A 20,637-nucleotide genomic window follows, 5' to 3' on the forward strand; every position below is an offset into this window, starting at 1 on the left:
CATTCTTTCAGCTCTGAATCAGTTGCAGTTTCCAGGGTCTGAAACTTTTATCTGTGGTCTTCCTGTCAGATTTGGAGAAAGTGACACTTCTCTTTAACTTTTAATCTATGGTTAAAAGTGTCCTTTCTGTTACTACTCTATTGTTTATTTCTTAGTACTCATAGGGCCATATTCCTGACACAGTAAATACACACTAAGTGAAAGTCTGGAAAAAACAAAACAAAACGTGGATTCAAATACCAACTCTAAGCAGGTGCATGCCTTGGCTAAATCACCTAACCTCTGAATCTCTGGTTGCTCTATCTGGCTCTGGAGAGGCCCATCTAGCTCTAAATTATTTTAAGGCTCTATTTCTTGAAAACACTCTACAGCAGACTTCAACACAACAAAACCTGTCTGGCCTGTCTCTAACATTACGTCTTCAGCAAAGGCTTTAAACAGAAGTCTGAGGAGTGCAGGGATAGGACCAAATCTAAAAGGGGTTCTTTGTAGCTTATAAGTGAATTGCTTTTGAGAAAGCCTCTGTCGACATCTTACTTTGGCTCCTCCTCTATACAAACTGCTGTGGGAGCCTAAGAAAAGCAGCTTTCAAATGTGCAAGTGCATAGATTTGGTGTTGCTGCCGCCAGGCTGCAGCGGCTGCCAGAGGACCAGAGTGAGTCAAAGCAATTCTACACATCGCAGGCCTCAAGGTCTTCCCTCTACTTGGCAACTAGACACTGGGATCAGTCATCCAGCTAAATGTCAAGAGTCCCAAAGTCATTACTGGTGCAAAGCGTTCCAGTCTGAAACTTTCAAAATGATATAACTTTTAAATCATTACAAAGGTGATCTTTTTATGTTACTACAAACTTAGACTAATTTGTGAAAAATTAAAAGGGTCGTGAGACCATGACTCAGGAATTACACGCTGTATGTGTTTGGAAGAACATTCACATACACCTTTTCTGGATCAAAGGTATTACTGGCACTTACTAAAACAATCAAATAGAATCGACAGGAGCCATTTTTAATGCTACTTACACAGTCTGAGAATTCTCAAAGATATTTACATCTGAATGCCTCATTTTCAGGCTCCTGTAACACCTGTTTCCAACTTTTAAGGCAATTACAGATGATTTACTTACAGGCTCTTTTCCCTTGAAAAATGTATCTCCATGAGTATTATTAATGGTTTCGGTCAAAATACATCATATGTAAGCTTGAATGCACTTTATTTTTTCGAAAGGGAGAAGAATTAACTTTACCTTTGTGGTCACACCCCTCTGTAAAAAGTAGTTCATTTCTACCCTACAACATAAATGAAATACTTGAAGACTGTCACTGAAGATAGCTCCTCTTTTACAGACACTGTTCTATGAGACTTTTCACTGTTCTAGATGAAAATAAACTATCCAATGAAAAAAGGTCTACATGTTTAGATATTAGGAAATGCATTTCTATCAAATAGCCTTCTTAATTTTGAAAGTAATTCTGCATGTAATATGTTACACTAATTTTTGAAAAAATATACAGTAGACAAACATCCTAAGAGATATTTCTAAGAAAAAATTTTGAAATGGGTCTTACTAATAATCTGTTCTCTTATCAAAGAGCAATTTGTAAAAAGGAAAATCTTATTATAAAGGAGACACACTTTGATCTTAATCTTCTTTCTCCAACAGCCTGACAATTTTTTTAACTTTTGGCTATGCTCTTAATTTGGGGAAGAAACTACACAACTCAGTTAAAGAGGAAATGAATAAAACAATTCTTATGGTTTGGAGGGGTGGGGAGTGGGTGGGTAATGAAGCAAAAATGTTGGGGGTTTGAAAGAAATGTAGAATAAAAGTTTATTATAAACAGACTTTAAATGGCCATTTTATCAGAAATTGAACTTTTTGACAGGATATAAAAACTCACTATCTTACTCCAAGAAAAACCTTTGCTTGAATCAAACAAATCTCACTGTTACTGAATCCCACACAAGGTTGTGTTACTATGTAACTCCTTGCATCACTTCTGTAAGGAATATTTTCTTTACCAACTTGTTCTCTTTTCTTCCTCATCAAAATTCTGCTAAAAACATAATGAATGTGGAACTCCTTCTCTTATTAACCTCAATAACTTGATTTAGGAATACTCATACTTATTTTGAATTCCTACTTTGTTCTCCATTCAAAATCACAGATTTCTAGAGTTAGAACAAACTTTAAAGATTATCCGTTTAACTGCGAAAGAGGAGGAAATTCAGGTCCAAATGAAGAAATTTGCTCAAGGTCCCAGAACTTGCTCAAAGTGAAAGAGCTGGGACTAGTAACAAAGTCATCCCTGGGATTAATTTTTCATTTTCATTCATCACTGAGGAAGTTGAAAAGGCAACATTTAATAATAACTAAAGTTTATTCATTTTATATTTTTTAAAACAAGAAAGCAAATCATTGACACTTTCCACAAAGTATAAAAATTTCTTTTCATTAAAATTCACATCATTGTGCTTTCCTGGTGGCGCAGTGGTTAAGAACCTGCCTGCCAATGCAGGGGACATGGGTTTGAGCCCTGGTTCGGGAAGATCCCACATGCCACGGAGCAACTAAGCCCGTGCGTCACAACTACTGAGCCTGCGCTCTAGAGCCCACGAGCCACAACTACTGAGCCCACGTGCCACAACTACTGAAGCCCCCGCGCCTAGAACCCGTGCTCCGCAACAAGAGAAGCCACTGCAGTGAGAAGCCCGCACACAGCAACGAAGAGTAGCCCCTACTCGCCGTAACTAGAGAAAGCCCATGCACAGCAACAAAGACCCAACACAGCCAAAAATAAAAATAAATAAATTTTTTTTAAAAAATTCACATCATTAAATTTGTTTCATTAAAATGATCAACAGTCATTCAACATTCAAAACAAATGCATCCACTGCCTTGCCAAGCACCTTGAAAAAAAGGCAAAACAATATATGAGAACTAAGAAGGAATTCAGACCTATGAGAAAATTCATAAGATCATAATATTATCCTGGAAAGGTTTCATTAACTCACCATACCATATTCCAACAGACGACAGAACTCAGTAAAAAAAAAAACAAAAAACCATAGTCTATATTCTTCCACTGTTGTAGCTGCTTTTTACACCACCCCCTACTTCAACCTCTAAATGATTCACACCTTACACTGAGGGTGTATCTTATCTCAAGGAACTAGTGACAGTACAGCACATCACAAATTCAAAAACACTGTAAACGTTCCATGAAGTTTCTACCTGGACTACACAACATTTTCAACCTAGGTTTTTTCCATGAAATGCCACATTCAACTATGCTTGAAAACTGCAATCATATTATCCTAGATCTTGTTTAACTTAAAATACCATTTTGCATCATATGTCTCTATAAAGCAGCTAGGACCTTTCTACTAATAGGTCAAATCCTCCCAATACTTACTTTTCAAATTGTAATTTCAGAATAAGAACAATCTTTCTCAAATAACCTGAACTAAGAATTATGTAAGAATACATAAAATAATTAATGCACTTATTTTACACTTGAGGGGCTAAGCTGAAGAGATCCTTAAGGTTTCACGTAAATAACTCTAAGACATCTGCTCTACTTCTCAATTCAGCATTCCAGACATAAGATTACATTTCATCTAAGAGTCATCAGGCAGGAGGCAGCATTTCCAATTTGCCACGTTTTAATAATGAGTTTTGTCAATGGTCATAATTTGGTGTTCAGGGCTTTTCCCAACCATATTAATTTTTCTGTGCCTATCAGGGATGAACAGTCACAAGTGAAAACTTTGAAGATATATGATTTTCAAGAAAAGGATCTCATAAAACAGAATCATAAAAGTAACCTGGATTTCTAACTGAAATACAATTTATTCTTTTAATACACTCTTCCATTGTGAATATTTAGTTATGCCAGAGACTTATCAACACTCTTTCTCCCTAAGTATTTACAGCCAACAGTCTCTCAAGGAGACAATCAGTTTGCAGTCCTAGATGGATCTAATAAGATGTGTGAATAGTTTTATACCACTGCACTCAATTTTACAGTTCCTAAAAGTCTTTGGGGATATCATTCTCAACATGTTTCCGGTTTTGTCCATTTCATTCTTTGGATCGATTTTCTTCGGTGAACTAAAGCATTCATCATCGCTTTTTACCAAAGAGCACACACACAAAGTTACAATTTTCTTCCATCTTGTGAACAGTATTGAGATATATCCCTTGTCATGTCAATCTTAAGATGAAGATTCAATGTTTTCCTTTGAGGATCAAAGAAATAATTCAAGAGAAAAATAGTAAGCATATTATCACTTAAGACTTCTTATTAACAGTCTCATTGGTGTTTAGGCTCAAATTTGTCCAAATTTTAACATGAGATTACACTACATATGAATTTCAAGACTTCAAGTTATAGACTGAAGTTCTTATTACAGCAGCCAAAACCTAATCTGAATGCTTATTTTTATTTCTTTACCCTACCCAAATCAAAGAACTTTTTGTTGGGCAACTGCAGACACTCAGCTGAGTCAATGAACATATTTCAGACAGCCGCTTCTTGTTTGTGAACCTAAAACTATTTCTGCTGAATGAAATGCAGGTTATACAAAGAGAAAAATTAGGATTTCCCATCCCCCCCAAAAAAACCCTCCACTTAGCACAGCTGGAGGATGAAACAGCAAATGAAATATATATGTAAATCTCATTTAACCAGAAAGCAACTAACTGATATTCCTTGATTGACCACATGGGCGGGGAGGGGGGAAACTTTTAGAAAAAAGCTTTTAGAAAAAGTCAGGAATCATATAAACAAGCTAACATCAGCTTAAAAAACAAAAACAAACAAACAAAAAAACAACCTTCCAGGGCTTCCCTGGTGGCCCAGTGGTTGAGAATCTGCCTGCTAATGTAGGGGACACGGGTTCGAGCCCTGGTCTGGGAAGATCCCACATGCCGCGGAGCAACTAGGCCCGTGAGCCACAATTACTGAGCCTGCGCCTCTGGAGCCTGTGCTCCGCAACAAGAGAGGCCACGATAGTGAGAGGCCTGCGCACCGCGATGAGGAGTGGCCCCCGCTCGCCGCAACTAGAGAAAGCCCTTGCACAGAAACGAAGACCCAACACAGCCATAAATTAATTAATTAATTAATTAAAAAAAAAAAAAAAAACAACCTTCCAGAATGTCCCAGGCAGGAGGTGGAGAGGTTGTTGGTGTTGGTAGTGGGCAATTCACTGGATGTCTGTACCACCTACTTCTTCAAACTTCTCACCTCTTCTACATACTATAAATTTTTTAAACTGTGAAGTAAGTGTTAATCATTAAGAGTGACGACACCAAGTTCATCTTCCCATTAAAAAATAACCTTCACTTATTATTAATAAGAAACTCAGTTGTGTACTAACATTTCTACAATGATTTAATTTACAAATACTTAAACTTTTCTAGCTAACTTTCAATGGGTAAGAAAAATTAACCGAAACATTCTTTTCTAAACAACTGTTCCAGTTTATCCTATAAATTTTATTCTAGGAAACTGGGGCACTGATTTCATTCACTATACACCAAAATTACTATTTGGTAGGAAATATCTCTTCCTATTTATTCTAAATTGATATAAAATATATCGCTGACCCAAATTTTGTCAATTGACATTTTTCTCTAAATTAACAGAAAAGAGCATTTTTCTCAAATGCTGTGATTGAGAAATAGCTAAGTCTAACATATAACACCTTTATCAAACTCAAATTCAGGTGTACTGACATACATACAATTATGTGTATATGAATATGCATGAGTATCATCCTAATTGGGATCCATTTAATAATTCCTAAGAAAGGAGTCTATGACAAATCAAATAAGGAATAAAAAGTTCATCTGTTCTCCATTTCATGGTTCATGAATCAGAGCAAGGGAGTAGGAAAGGCTTGGACTTGGCAGCCAGATAGGCCTGGCTATGAATTTTTACCACTACCAGTTGTCTAATTTAAGGGCCTCTCTGTTCACTCATCTATAAAAGTAGGCTAGTAGCTACTTCACAGGATGGTAAGAATGGAAACAGATAGTACAGAAAATCCCTTTTAGAATGCCTCACATATGCTGCCTTAAATATTTACTTGTAAAAAAAAGCATGACAGGATGTATTTTCTTTTTTTTTCAAGCCCTTTGGCACCCCCTCACCCCAAGAGATGCTTACGTAACTTCTAAGTGATCATCTCCATTTCCAAACTAATCTGTATCAGTAGATTTATTCAGAGTCATGCTTTAAGCCTTTCATTCTCTGAATCCAAACTCTGTGGGACTTCACCAGTCTAGTCCCAGAGTTTAATTCCTCAGATAGGCATTCCACATCTTTTTTTGTGCCCTCCCTGCCTCACCCCAACTCTCCCCAAAATCGGGCCCCAAACTTCCATTGCCTTTCTCTATATCCAATACCCCAGAAGATGTATTCAAGGCCCAGCTTCCTGCGTTTGAGTACTTCCTTGCCTCTTTTTATTTGCCCAGGGATCCCTTATTTAAAATGCCCCTTTCTCTCTCCCTCTCCATGCAGGTGGAAATAACAGCCCCTTCCTCCAAGTTTCTTAGTTCCCTACAGCATGAGCCATAAACTTCCTGGTGACCCTCTTCTGCTATTGGCTTGAATGATTATTTTAAACCTGTTGCTCTCAGCCTCTTACCGTTTTACCTCCACTACAGACACACCCACAGCATCATCGTCAGGAGCCTCTTAACCACAGACAGTGAGTCTTACACAGAGTCCCCCATTGAAAATGATAGGCTTAAATCCTGTAGGATAAACTTGTCCAGGTTCACCCTCCTCATAACTGTAAACTCTAAGTGGAGGAGGGGGATGAGGAAGGGTGGGTATCCCTATGGGTCTTTGAAGTCCGCAGAAAAATGTAAAGGGAGAAACAGGAGAACACAACCCCATTGCGATTTCACCATCCTTACTAAGTACAAAGGGTAAAAGAGCCAGAACCTCTCAACGAAAACTGTCCTTGAAATTATTTAAATGCAAATAATTTTACACAGACCCACCAAAAAAAAATCTCTGGCACATTTTTTAAAGTTTGAAGGAAAAAGAAACAATCCTTGAGTAAGCTCCAGTAAGAGCAGAAGAAAGGCTATCTTGATGAGCTTTAATCTCGAGAGAACAGCTGACTGGATGATTCCATTCAGTGAAAAATCAGACTCACTCACTCTTGCCCTGGCACTGAGATCTAGACGTTCTCTGACTCGAGAGTTCCAGGGCACGGACTTCCCTAGGTCCAGAGAGGTTCTTCACAGTTGACAGGGTACTAATTGACGAACACAAATCCTGTGTTTACAGGGCAGCTTGAAACTCACAGAAAGTAACACTGCCATCTACCCAGTGTAAGGGCTAAGTAACAGAAATTACTATAAATGGATGAAAACAGCAGCCAAGATTCTCCTAAGCTCAAAACAGACCTTAACCAAAGAGCAATGATGCCATCATTCAAACAAGACACCGTGCTTGGCTAGCACAGGGAAAGGGAGTGAAGTATCCACCAGCAAAGCACAAAAGAAATGTACAGAATCTGAGGAAGATTTTGTGGGGGAAACGGTTTGGCACAGACACAGAAGAATACCATATTTAGTGATCTTTAACAACATTACGGTGCCCGGGCGAGCTTCCTAGGAGTCCCAATCCCTCAAAACAATTATCAATATTAAAGTGCAGCTGCTCTGCTTTCTGTTCTATTGCTTTTATAAAAAAAAAAAAAAAAAAAAAGAATCAGTGATTTATTATTCAGATTTAATACAACCTAGTCAGCCTTTCAGAACTGTAGATTTTGCAACTAAGATAATGAATGGAAATTAACTTCAGGAAAACAGATTCATTCCTCACTTCTTTTTCCTCAAAATTACAGACCCATTTGAACATTTCACTGTTTTCTTATCCAGATACAAACTCCCACACAAAATGAATATTGCTATTCTAGCAACACCTAAATTTGAATGAAGTTATTCAGGACTATTTTAAAAAGATGCCTTTTAGTAATACAGATAAATCTGTATTTTGTATAATTACATGAGTAATTACATAAAGCTCAACTTTGACCTTATTGTTATATGTATTACTAACTTTGCCATATAAAAAATATAAACCAAGAGTAAAAATTAAATGTGCAGTTCAAATTTATTAATTCAGCATTTAAAAATTCCTCTTCCAAGTTAAGACCATTCAGTGGAAAATCTGTAATAAATGCATTTCCTAGTTTCTACCAAAGGAAAATCTTGTATCACTTGTTTATATACATTTATAAATTTTCGACTGTATTTAAACATGATCCAACTTATTAACACAATGGTGTATTTTTAATATTTGCTGCAACTTAGTCATTAGAGAATATATGGTTCTTTTTCAAAAGACATTAAACTAAAATACTAAATGACTAGGTTTTCAGACGCACTTTCAAGTCTGTCTAAATTAAAATACTAAGTGAATTAGTATTACAAAAGAAACTTATAACTGATAAGTTAAAATATTAATGTGAACACTTAATAGGTCAAGCCTTTGACATTAACCAAAGTCACAATATTAAAGCAGTTAGAGTGAGCATTCTTCTATCAGGAAAGTTTTTGTGTCAGGTAATTTCTCCCATGTTTCCATTATAAGCATAAGAGGATGTTTCTCTCCTTGTATTCCTGAGGAACAAACAGTAATCTGTTCTTCTAGAGATAGGATGGTATTAACCGCTTCTTTCAGAACAGAACATTTGGCGTAATCTGGTTTTGTAGAGTTCTGTGAAGTAAGCGGTTAGGAGGGGTGAATTATCACAGGTAGCCTGGCTTCTGGCTCCTCATGGCAGGATTGCACAGTAAATCTCCAGTGTTTCGTGTGTACTGAGGCTGGAGGTGAGGTTGGAGGTTAACGACTGGTCTTTCACTGAGTATTTTAACATTAAAAAAAAAAAACCTAATAAGATTTTTTAAATCCCATTTAGAATTAAGTTAATGTTATTAAAGATAGATCCTCATTTTAAAAGTTTTCTCCCTTTTTCATTTTTTTTTTAGTTACAAAACTTTTCTCTTGCCTTACTCTCTTCTTAGCCTAAAATTTGCCTGACTTACATGGGATTTTTCACAAAGCAGGTCCATAATATCACGACAAGATTAGATTATTTTGTGTCCCTTAATGAAAGAAAGAGCCTCCTTAATCTTGGTTAATGGTCAAATAGACAGCTCTCTGGCCAGGACCCTCCGGAGTGATTGGGCAGTGTTTACAATTTACAGAAAGTTAAGACAGTTTGTGTCCCTGGCCCCGTGTAGTCTGCTCTCTGGCTTCTTTTGCCTCTGATCCAGAGTTCAGCGGTACTCACAACATGAATTCTGGACAAGTAACAGGTTCAGGAAACACTAGTCATGTGCAAATCCAAAGAGTCAGATAACTCCTTGAAAGGGGTTATAGCGCAAATCTATCTTAGAGTGAGAGTCCCTGCAACAGCTATGGGAAGGCGGAGCGAAGGCAGCGAGCGAAGGAGTTCAGGTCTCACTCCCCATTTACCTTGGGTTGAGGAGTTCCTAGCAGAGAAACCACAGGAGAAAGGAACAGGCAACTTGCCTCTAGCACCAGATAAGGACGGGCCACTTGCCTCTAGCACCAGATAAAGACAGACCCATTGACTTCAAGGATCCACAACAGTTAAAACCAAAAGTTAAAACCAACACTGACTCAAAGATGGTAGCTGGCATGTGAAAGGAGACATGGAGTTAGGTGGTACAGCAAGTAGCAAAGGGAGAACGCACTGCCCCCACTCACAGCTGAGGCGCTGGGGGAGGAGGAGGAGGAGAAAGAAGCCAGGACTCAAGGTTTTGTGCTGAACAATGCCTGGGCTGCCCAGTGAAAGAAATTGGGAAGCCAAAGGAACTCATTATGCTTTCTCAAAGAAAGATAAATCTATTCTTTCTCCAGAACAAACCAAAGCTAAATAACATGAAGGGAAGTTCAAGGTATGCCCCACTTGCTACGGTTATGAGAGACGATAACCGGCAGGTTGCTGTGACATAGCCCGGTCAGGTAGATGGATTCAGGCTTTGGTAGTGGTGCCCAGACATCCCATGAGAAACTGTATTTCATTTCAATTGAAGATAAAATACAAAAAGGTTGGAGTCAAAAGAATTCTTACAGATCACTGTTCTACCACTCTCATTTTGCCGAAACCCAGAGTGAAGCTCAAGAAGAAATGACTACTTATGGTTTACAAAGCTACCCACAGGCAGAACTGTTTACAGTATGCATGATTTTAGCCCACTGCTTTTAGGGTAATTATTATTGCTGAGCTAGGAAAAGGCATTTCCGTCCTTACTACATTTACATCTTTCCTTTCTTCATTCAATAAACATCAATTGATTAATAAGTACTAGGCACTAGACCTGAACCTGGAAGACTCCCCCGGAAAACCTCAGAAAATGAATGTGGCAGATAGTGGTACCAAGTTTGACAATAGGCAAAACACTGAAGTCAGTCAACTAAAATCACAGACCACCAAGTACAAAGTACAAAGTTAGGAGGAACTGTGATATGAAAATTGGAATGGATTGTGCAAGTATAATCAGATACCAAAAGAACCAATGCCTGAGAAAAACAGAAGTAGGTGAAGGACAGAAAAGGGGAAAGAGTGGCAAATAGAAGTTGTCATTTACTCGAGCTTTTGGGACTTTTGCAACACAGAACAAAACACAGGTTGCAAACAGTCCTCTGTGGGTCACTCTTTCTCTATTTCAATTCAAATTAAGGAAAAAAGAAATCAGTAAAAGATGTGTACATTTCTCTGCCCAAACTATCTTCAGAAGGCAGGAATAGCTGACAACTTTCGTTTAACATGAGAACATTACATTATTATGATGTAGTTTTCCTGGGAGAAAAAACTTAGCTAGCAAACATACCCAGCAATTTCAGGATGTCTGGACTTAACTGGGCTTGAGAAGAGGTGTGAGTGACAACTGGAAAACTAAGAAATACAAGCAGCTGCTGCAAAGGATAAAACTAATTTTAAAAAGGTCATCAGGATTATTGTTAAAATGGTGTTACAGGCAACTTACAAAATTACTTTTAAAAAAATCTAGTCATTTTAAAGAACTATATAAGAGATATAGAATGAGAACATTTATACTCAGCTAGAGGGAGGATTAAGATGTAACAAGTTCTATGGAAATCCATTTGCCATGATCCTACAGAGTTTGAGGTTGGGTTGACCTAGCATTTCTACCCATGAACATACATCCTAGAGAAATAGTATGTGCATAAAGAGGCATGAATAGGACTCTCAAGACTTTTTCCTTTGCAGTTTTATCTCCCATAACAAAAACTGGAAACAATCTAAACAGCCATCAAAAGAAAGTGGATAAATAAATTGTGGTATTTTCATACAATGAAATACAACTGTGATCATAAATGAATTACAGGTATAAGCAAGGATGAATCTCTCAAACATGCTGAGTGGCAAAACAGGTGTTGCAAAAGAAAACATATAGTATTATTATTTATATAAAATTCAAAAACAAGCAAAACTTAATGTAGGGGATACACAAAACGTGGGAAAAAACTATAAAGGAAAACATGGAATTAATAAACTCAACATTCAGGATTGTGGTGGTAGTTAAAGAGAGGTGATGGAATCTGGGCCAGGCATAGCTCTATTTCCTAAGTTAGTGGTAGGTACTCAGTTATTCATGTTAATGTTATTCTTTGTATCTTATTCACATGTTATAAATACTCCTTGTATATATAGCATTTTCTAAATACTATGGGGTTACTTCTATTTTTAAAAAGCTCTCAGAAATAACACTATATTTAGCAAACTATTTTAAAGGTACTTTTTAAGTATCTGCAAGTAACAAGTACCTAGCACACACTCAGGACTTTATAAAATTATCTCTTTTAATTCACAGAGCAACTCTCTGAGGTAAACATTTTCATTCTTAGTTTACATAGGAGGAAACTGAGATGTCTGTTACGTAGATTGCCCAACATTACATAGTTAGCAGCGGTAGAATTCAAACCATATCTAACTCTGAAAACCATGGTGTGTCCGTAGGTAGGACTATCTAAAATACAACAGCACAGATAAATTTCCAACATAAACACAAAACTGACTTGTTATACTGAAGTTTACTATTTTAATTCATCTTAGCATTTATAATGCATCCCTAGATCATATTCTAATATTGACAACTTTATGTCATAGTACCTCATTATTACTTCATAATCACAATTTACCGTTAAACTCTATAAATTCTAAAACTGGCAACAGATACCAAGTATGTTTATGGAAATTCTCAATTTGGCTGTACTTCTTTTCATAACCTGACTTTCTCTAAGACTGGAAGTTCAAGGAAAGTTAGCTGCTGGTAGGCTGAAACACAGCATTCTCATTTCACTGCCCTCCCATCAGGGACTCACTTGCAAGCAAGCAAACAGGCTTGCCAAGTGAGAAATTACTCACTTCCACCCTCTTTTTCCTCATCTTTCTTCCAATAATACTTCAAAACCTAATTTTAAACTCATGCAGGAAACCTGATTAATACCACCTGCTTTTCTCTACTCCATTAACTCTGGGCCTCTTTGGCACACATACAGCACAGCTCATTTATATAATTATTTGTCAGCTTTGTACTTCGGTGTTGTTTTCATTTGCATGTGTGTCCAGCCTGAAAGAGCCACTGAAAAGTGTTTACAAGTTTATTTCTTCTGAGCTATGCCCTAACTCATTCTTCTTTGCCCAAAGCACCATCAACTGTGCTCTGTAAACAGTAGTCACTTAATAAATGCTGATTGACTTACTACAGCGGAACAATTCGCCTCTGGTATTTCTCAATGTCCCAGTGACTCCTCCACATCTACAAACATGCTGGAGATGATACCAGGTACCGTTAGAGGCTTGGGGTCTTCCTGAGGGTGCCTGGGACAAGAAAAACACAGAGAGAGACCAAAGACAGTCAGGAGAAACACAGAGAGAGGGAACATGGAAATAAACAGAGGACAGAACAGAGTGAGAGGAGCCAAAGAGTCAGGAGTTACGAGAGACACTCAGAGACAGGGAAGAGGTCAGCAATCCAAACTTGGCTTTTAGGTTGGAAACCACATTTGTGGTATTATTGACTCCTGTAATAGATGCATTCATGTTACTAAATTTATGATATAACTGACCACTTCAAAGTTATTTCTAAGGTTTTTCTGAGCTTGTAACTTTATTAAAATTCATCTTTACGTGGAAGCATCTTTGGAGACCTACACACAGATACAAACATGATTCTCATATTAACCCAGCTGTAAATAAGGAAATATTTTTCTAATTCTTCAGTTTAGAAACTGGTTACTTCAGAGAGGTAATGTGACTTGCCCAAGGTCACAAGCAAGAATATGATAATTGGGGCCCCAAATCTTCTGATTCCAAACTCCAGTGCTTTTTCTGATATCCTATGTTCTCTATAAGAAATGAATCATATATAAATCCAAATTGTTTGTATAAAATAAAGTTCAAACTACACATTCAAGATAAAACTTTCTATCTGTTCAGACAATGAACTGCCGAGGTTACTCGCTAGGATACTTTACTTCAGAGCTTCATTTATTTTAAAAAATCTATCAGAAAAAAATTAAGTAGAATAAAACTATATCAGAATGACAGAAAATTTCAAACAGAAAGGAAATTACATGAACAGGCACTTGACAAAATTTTAACATTTTAAAAAAAAGGAGCTAGAGTTAGTTCATTGCTTTTACAACTGTAATTTCAAAGTTTTGGTGATTCAACAAATTTCAGCTGAAAGATCAAAAGCTCCACATTTCAATGAGTTGTTACATCTAAGTACTAATAAACCTGTCTCAAATGTGTTCTCTCATAATGTCGTACCTAAAGTCTATACTGCAATTGTATTTCAGGGTACTACATACAGTAGCAATGATTTAATGCACCACTCTTTGTAACCATTAGTATTTTCTCTTGAGGAATTCAGATGCTCTCCTAAATAATCATGCCCTTTTAGAAGCAATCAATTGTAATCAATTTTCTGTCATTGTCAGAAAAGCTCCTTTGATACAAGTGTAATAAGCATGTGAGTGGATTTCACAGCAAGACAAGATAATAAGACCACAAAGAAATTTCTATTCAATTGTGTATCAATATTTTCCCATGTTCAGCAATTTTTTAAATTGTCAAATCAGGCCTAAAGTATAGTACTGTTCTGCCCTCTAGTGACTGGCTAGGTTCTGTTAACTACATGTGTTTTTTAATTGCTTTTTGAGCAATACTTAGGGTTTTTCTTTTTAAATACATATGACAGTGCTTTTTTATAACTGAATAGGGAACAAAGGGAACTGGTCAAATTTAAGATACGGCTTGTGGTATGAACACAATGCAGGAAAGATAACACAATTTCTTCTCATAAGGATGGTACACCTAAGTATTACAAACAAAAAAAATTTTATATCATTTATTCCAATCTTTATTCATATTTTTATGCAATTTATTTGGAAAGGCCAAAGAATTACATTCAGTTTCTTTGCTAAAAACTTTACAAATTTCACAACTATAAATCCCAAATTGGTTTAATTATATTATTTTGGAGTCTGAGGTATCAAGGCAAGTGGTACTACATATACCACACATAGATGAACAATTTTCTAATAATTATAACAGAGCCAAAATATGCTTAATACAAAACTATACTGAACATTATTTACCTTTAACTGTTTCAAGTGGCACTTAGGATTTTTCTGAACCTCAGTGTTGTCTTTAAAAAATTGTCACTTTATATGTGGAAACATTAATCAAGGATGCCAGTTAAGACACAATTATTACACAGAGATTCACCATAGTATTTTGACGAAGGGTACTTCTTTCCCTCTTAGTTTCTCTTGCCATAAACCTCTTGTAAGAAACCAATGCATCTCTAGAACAGCATTTCTACACTCACTAATCCTAAGCATACTACTTCTGTGTCTACACACTTATGTTAAAAACAAAATTTGTACACATGAATGTAAAAGGATACCTGAACATGTGAGGATAATCCACAGGCAGTATGGTGGTATGGTTAGGAGCACAAACGCTGCAGCCAGACTGCCAGAGCTTGAATTCCAGCTCTGCCCCTATTAGCAGTATGACCTAGGGAAGATTACTTAATTGCTCTGTGTTTCAGTTTCCTCAGGTACAAAACGGGAGTAAAAAGAGACACCTACCAATAGTAATGTTTTATATCTTCGTAAGTATTTGGGTTATACAGGTACATATATGAGATTATTAAAATCCAAAAAATATATATTTAAGATTTGTGTATTTCACTGAATGTAAATTTTACATCAAAAGAAAAGACTTGTACATAAATACTGAGCTACAATCAATAATATACATGCTGAAGTAATTAGGGGATTTGCAGTGATGTCTTTACTTTTAAATGCATCAAAGAGAAATTGAACTGATGATGGATGCACAGATTATAGGTATGTAATAAAATAAGTATAGTAAAATGTTAATGGTTAAATCTAGGTGGTGAGTATAAACATATGCTATATGTTTGAAGTTTCAAAATAAAACGTTGAGGGGGAAATACATCTACCTTTCAAATAGTTGATGTGAAGATTAAATAAATAAGGGAATTAAATATACAGAAGAGAGCCTGACAATCAACAGTAGAGAATGGCGATATGTTTAAGCAAATGAAAACTATTCATCCCAAGTTGGAAGGAAAAGGTAAGAAAGTAATAAGGGGGCTTCCCTGGTGGCGCAGTGGCTGAGAGTCTGCCTGCCAATGCAGGGGACACGGGTTCGAGCCCTGGTCTGGGAAGATCCCACATGCCACGGAGCAACTGGGCCCGTGAGCCACAAGTACTGAGCCTGCGCGTCTGGAGCCTGTGCTCCGCAACAAGAGAGGCCGCGATAATGAGAGTCCCGTGCACCGCGATGAAGAGTGGCCCCCACTTGCCGCAACTAGAGAAAGCCCTCGCACAGAAACGAAGACCCAACACAGCCATAAATAAAATAAATAAATAAATAATTTTTTTTTTAAAATAGAAAGAAAGTAATAAGGCATTGGGCTCCAATTGGGCTCTACTGGACCAAGTAGTTGCCATCAAGGTTGTTGAAGCTCAAATTTCAAATATTTACATCATTAACCTGCATGGGCCATGTAGAGAACATGGTCTTTGAAAGTCAGAAAGAGCTGATTTGAATCCTGGCTCTGCCTTCAATTACTCAAGAAGCTCAGACAATTTATTTAAATGTTCGGAGCCTCAGTTCTCTCATATATATGATATGAGAGTAATGATACCTACATCTAAGAGTCATTGTGAAGATTAGAAAAAAAAATACACACACACACACACACAGAAATTAGCACATGAAATGCAAATAATAACTACTGCAGTTCTTTAAAATTATAATCATTATTACTACTTAGGGTGAGTCTTTTATACCCTTACAACTATTTTCTGCAGATGGAAACAAAAGTGGCTATGTATCTGATTCTAACCTAGAAATTTCATATGCAGGTGACCCTACTAATCCAAAGAGCTTTCTACAGGATCTTTATTAAAACAGTAGGCCTTTCTAAAAGTACCAGTGTACTTAAGAGTAAAAGAAGAACTGGCAATGACAGGGAATTCACTTATCCCTCTGTAATGCCAATTATAATAAATGTAAGTCCTACGGGTGAGGCATTTAGGAAGTATGTTTGCTGATGATATTTTAAAGAAAGTCACACTTAGTGTATCTGAGGAAATAATATTAGCATCTGGATAAGATCTGATTTGAAACAGTCTTAGGTAACACATTTAAAGAAAAGAATATTAAAACTATATTTATAGAAGATGAGTTCTATGCTCCCAGGGAGTGGCTTTGAGTCATTATAGATTACTCCATGAAGACAGTGGCTCAACATAGTTTCAGCTAAAAATAGAATCAAGAAAGTGGAAATGAAAGGGGGAATACTGAAAATATATATACAACTTGGCTTCTGCCTTGACCACTCTACAAAAACTGTTTCGCCAAATGTAAATCAAAACCACAATATCAGAATGGCTATCACCAAAAAGTCTACAAATAAGAAATGTTGGCGAGGATATGGACAAAAAGGAACCCTGGTACACTGTTAGTGGGAGCGTAAATTGGTGCAGCCACTACAGAAAACAGTATGAAGGTTCCTCAAAAGACTAAAAATAGAAGTACCATATGACCCAGCAATTCCACTCCTGAGTATACATCCCAAGAAAATAAAAACACTAATTTGAAAAGATATCTGCACCCCAATGTTCATAGCAGCATTATTTATAATAGCCAAGATATGAAAGCAACCCAAATGTCCATCAACAGATGAATGAATAAAGAAGATGTGGTATATATGTGTGTATATATATATATATATATATGTGTGTACACACACACACACACACACACACACACACACACACACACACACACAATGGAATACTATTCAGCCATAAAAAAAGAATGAAGTTCTGCCATTTGTAACAACATGGATGGACCTAGAGGGTATTATGCTTAGTGAAATAAGTCAGACAGAGAAAAATAAATATTGTATATTATCATTTATAAGTGGAATCTAAAAAATAAAACAAATGAGTATAAATGAATATGACAAAACAGAAACATAATTATAAATACAGAGAACGAACTAGTGGTTACCACTGGTGAGAGTGAAAGGAGGAGGAGGGGCAAGATAAGGGTAGGGGATTAAGAGGCACAAATATTATGTATAAAATAAACAAGCTACAAGAATATATTGTACAGCACAGGGAATATAGCTAATATTTTAAGATAAATTCGAATGGAGTATAATCTATAAAATGCTGAATCACTATGTTGTACAATATAATGTTGTAAATCAACTATACTGCAATAAAATGAATTAATTATTTTTAAAACTGCTTTCTCCAAAGGACCCATGGATCACCTAACCCAAACACACTTTTTTTTTAAAAAAAGATTTTGTTTTGGATGTGGACTATTTTTTTTAAAGTCTTTATTGAATTTGTTACAATGCTGCTTCTGTTTTATGTTTTGGTTTTTTGGCCACATGGCATGTGGGATCTTAGCTCCCCGACCAGGGATCGAACCTGCACCCCTTGCACTGGAAGGCAAAGTCTTAACCACTGGACCGCCAGGGGAGTCTCCCCAGACACCTTTTTAAAGCATTAAATGTCTCTATTTTTCTTGAAAACTCTTTCCCATCTTCCTTAGCACTATACTCTATTGCTCTTCCCACCAAAGACCTGATTGTTCTTCTTTCCTTTAGACGTCTCTTAACAAGTAGGTAGGTGTTTTCAAAGGTTCTGTCTTAGCCATATTTTCTACTGTCACCAATTTTCAAGGTTTCAGCTCCACCTCTCTCTTAAGCTATACCCATCTTCAACCGGAATCTCTTCCAAACTCATCAAATTCATAAACACATCCTATACATAATCACATGAATACTCTCTGCATTTCAAATCCAATCCATCCCAAACTTCACCTTCCCCTCCCACAAATCAGTTTCTACTACTATCTCTCTACATCTGGTGGTAGGATTATCTAAACATCTACACTTAAATTAAAAACCTACCTCTGACTTCCTTTTCAACAGCCCCCCACCGCTTCCTTCCCTCTTATGATTCCTTCTACATCCCCAACACAAGCTCAATCTGTTGCTAAATTCTACACATTAGTAGTTTGGTTCAAGCAATAAGAAAGGATTTGTATTCTTTGAGAAATAGAGTGAAAGCTAAATTTACAATCACTAAAAACACACAGAAACAGACACACACAGGCTAAATAGTAGTAGGCATCAGACATTTGAGAAAATCATTGAAGGAATCCTTAAAAGTGAGTATCCATTAATTTTTGCCTTGCAAACTGGGAGAAGATTTATTTGATTTTGTGAGTTGGATACCTCCATCCAAAATATTTTAAGATACATCCAGACAGGGTATAACCTTCATAATGTCTCCCACGATGGTCCTATTTACAACTCTCAAATCCTATTAGAAAAACAAATTTCTTCTTACCTAGGATATGTAAGCTAAAGCCCCCCAAACCAAACTTTCCAATGCCTACCTCTTTTACCTTCCAATCCATCCCATTTATATTGTCTGCTCAAAAATTTTCAGTGGTTTATCTGCCTTTAAGAAAAAAAAAAGTAAACTCACCGTGACATTCAAGACCCTCTTAAAATTAGCTCGCGACCAAAATTTCCCATTTTACCCTCACAAACATCCCATCCAAATGGCAAAAGGGGTCTACAGGCATTCCTTGAAGATACTGTGGATTTGGATCCATTCCACCTGAATACAGCAAATATCAACATAATAAAGCAAGTTGCACAAATTTTTTGGTTTCCCAGTGAATATAAAAGTATGTTTACACTATACTGTAGTCTATTAAGTGTGCAACAGCATTATGCCTAAAAAAATGTACATGCCTTAATATTTTTTTATTGCTAAAAAATGCTAACCATCATCTGAGCCTTCAACAAGTCATAAACTTTTTGTAATAATAACATCAAAGATCACTGACCACAGATCACTATGATGAATACAATAATAATGGAAAAGTTTGAAATATTGCAAGAATTACAAAAATGTGACAAAGAGACACAAAGTGAGCAAATGCTGTTGGAAAAAAATGATGCTGATAAACTTACTCTACATAGGGTTGTCTTGCCTTCAATTTGTAAAATATGCAATATCTGCAAAGCACAATAAAATGAGGTATGCCTGTATTTGCCTTCTCCAGACTTCTGTATTTACTCCTCTGTGTAGTCTTCCCTGATATTCCTACCTGGGATTTTAGATCTTCCTCAGAACTCTCAATCAGGTTTATTTATGTACCTTTATTCTACCTAATTAGTTTGCCTTCTATTATCACATCGTGACCTTGACAGTGTCTAACACTTTGCACATAGTAAACATTTATCAGATAAACAAATAGAGGAGCAGAAAGTATATTACTCTATCTTTAAATAAAACATTTTTCCAATGAGATTACTATAGGGAGTTCAGGTTCTAAAAAGGAACACAAGAGCTGGAGAAAGAGTGCAAACACTCCTCACTCTTATAGGTGGGTCAGAAAGGTTTAGAATTTCAATATATAGTACACTAATAATTGAAAAAATATATAACTAAAGTCTATGAAATCCACAGTTGTTATGGTTAGAAAGTTCACACATTCGACTAGGAAAAGGCAAGATTGCTATAAAAAGATAACACCTAATACATACATGCTAACTTACAGAGCAGCTTTTTGAAGGAACCAAGGTATTTTCATAGACAGTCCTAAATTATCTTCAAAACCAGTTTAGATACACTAGAGATATTCAAAATTAATAAATAAAAGTTACTAGGGACAAAGGACAAAGGCATACTGCTTCATGCTCATGTGCATGAAAATTATTAGAAATAAAAATACTTTCTTCTCTTGGATCAATTAATTGTGAAATGCTAAGCCAATGACCTAAAATGAAGGGAAATTTTGTTTTTCTAGTTATGGAAGAACAGAGTAAGGTCATGAGTTCACAGCTGTTTAAAATTTTTTAAATTTTTTATAGCTATCAGGTTGAGATAATCAATTTACAAAAATAGCTCTCATACTTTAAAATTCATTAAGAATTTATAATACAGCTCCTTGTTTTGTTAAAATAA

The 20,637-nt window shown here is 36.3% G+C and overlaps 1 protein-coding gene across 9 annotated transcripts in view; it reads right to left on the bottom strand.

Moving 5' to 3' along the window:
- BBX (BBX high mobility group box domain containing) overlaps nucleotides 1-20,637 on the bottom strand; it is a 286,046-nt gene that overhangs the window by 132,919 nt on the left and 132,490 nt on the right. For 2 of the 9 annotated variants that reach the window (XM_059921201.1, XM_059921199.1), the window contains one exon: nucleotides 12,787-12,904. The exons of the other annotated variants lie outside the window; for them this stretch is intronic. The gene's annotated coding sequence lies outside the window, so the exon portion shown is untranslated. The remainder of the gene's footprint in view (nucleotides 1-12,786; nucleotides 12,905-20,637) is intronic. 9 annotated transcript variants of the gene reach the window in all.

The sequence above is a fragment of the Balaenoptera ricei genome, chromosome 4 (genome assembly GCF_028023285.1).
Source record: "Balaenoptera ricei isolate mBalRic1 chromosome 4, mBalRic1.hap2, whole genome shotgun sequence".
NCBI classification, from domain to species: domain Eukaryota; kingdom Metazoa; phylum Chordata; class Mammalia; order Artiodactyla; family Balaenopteridae; genus Balaenoptera; species Balaenoptera ricei.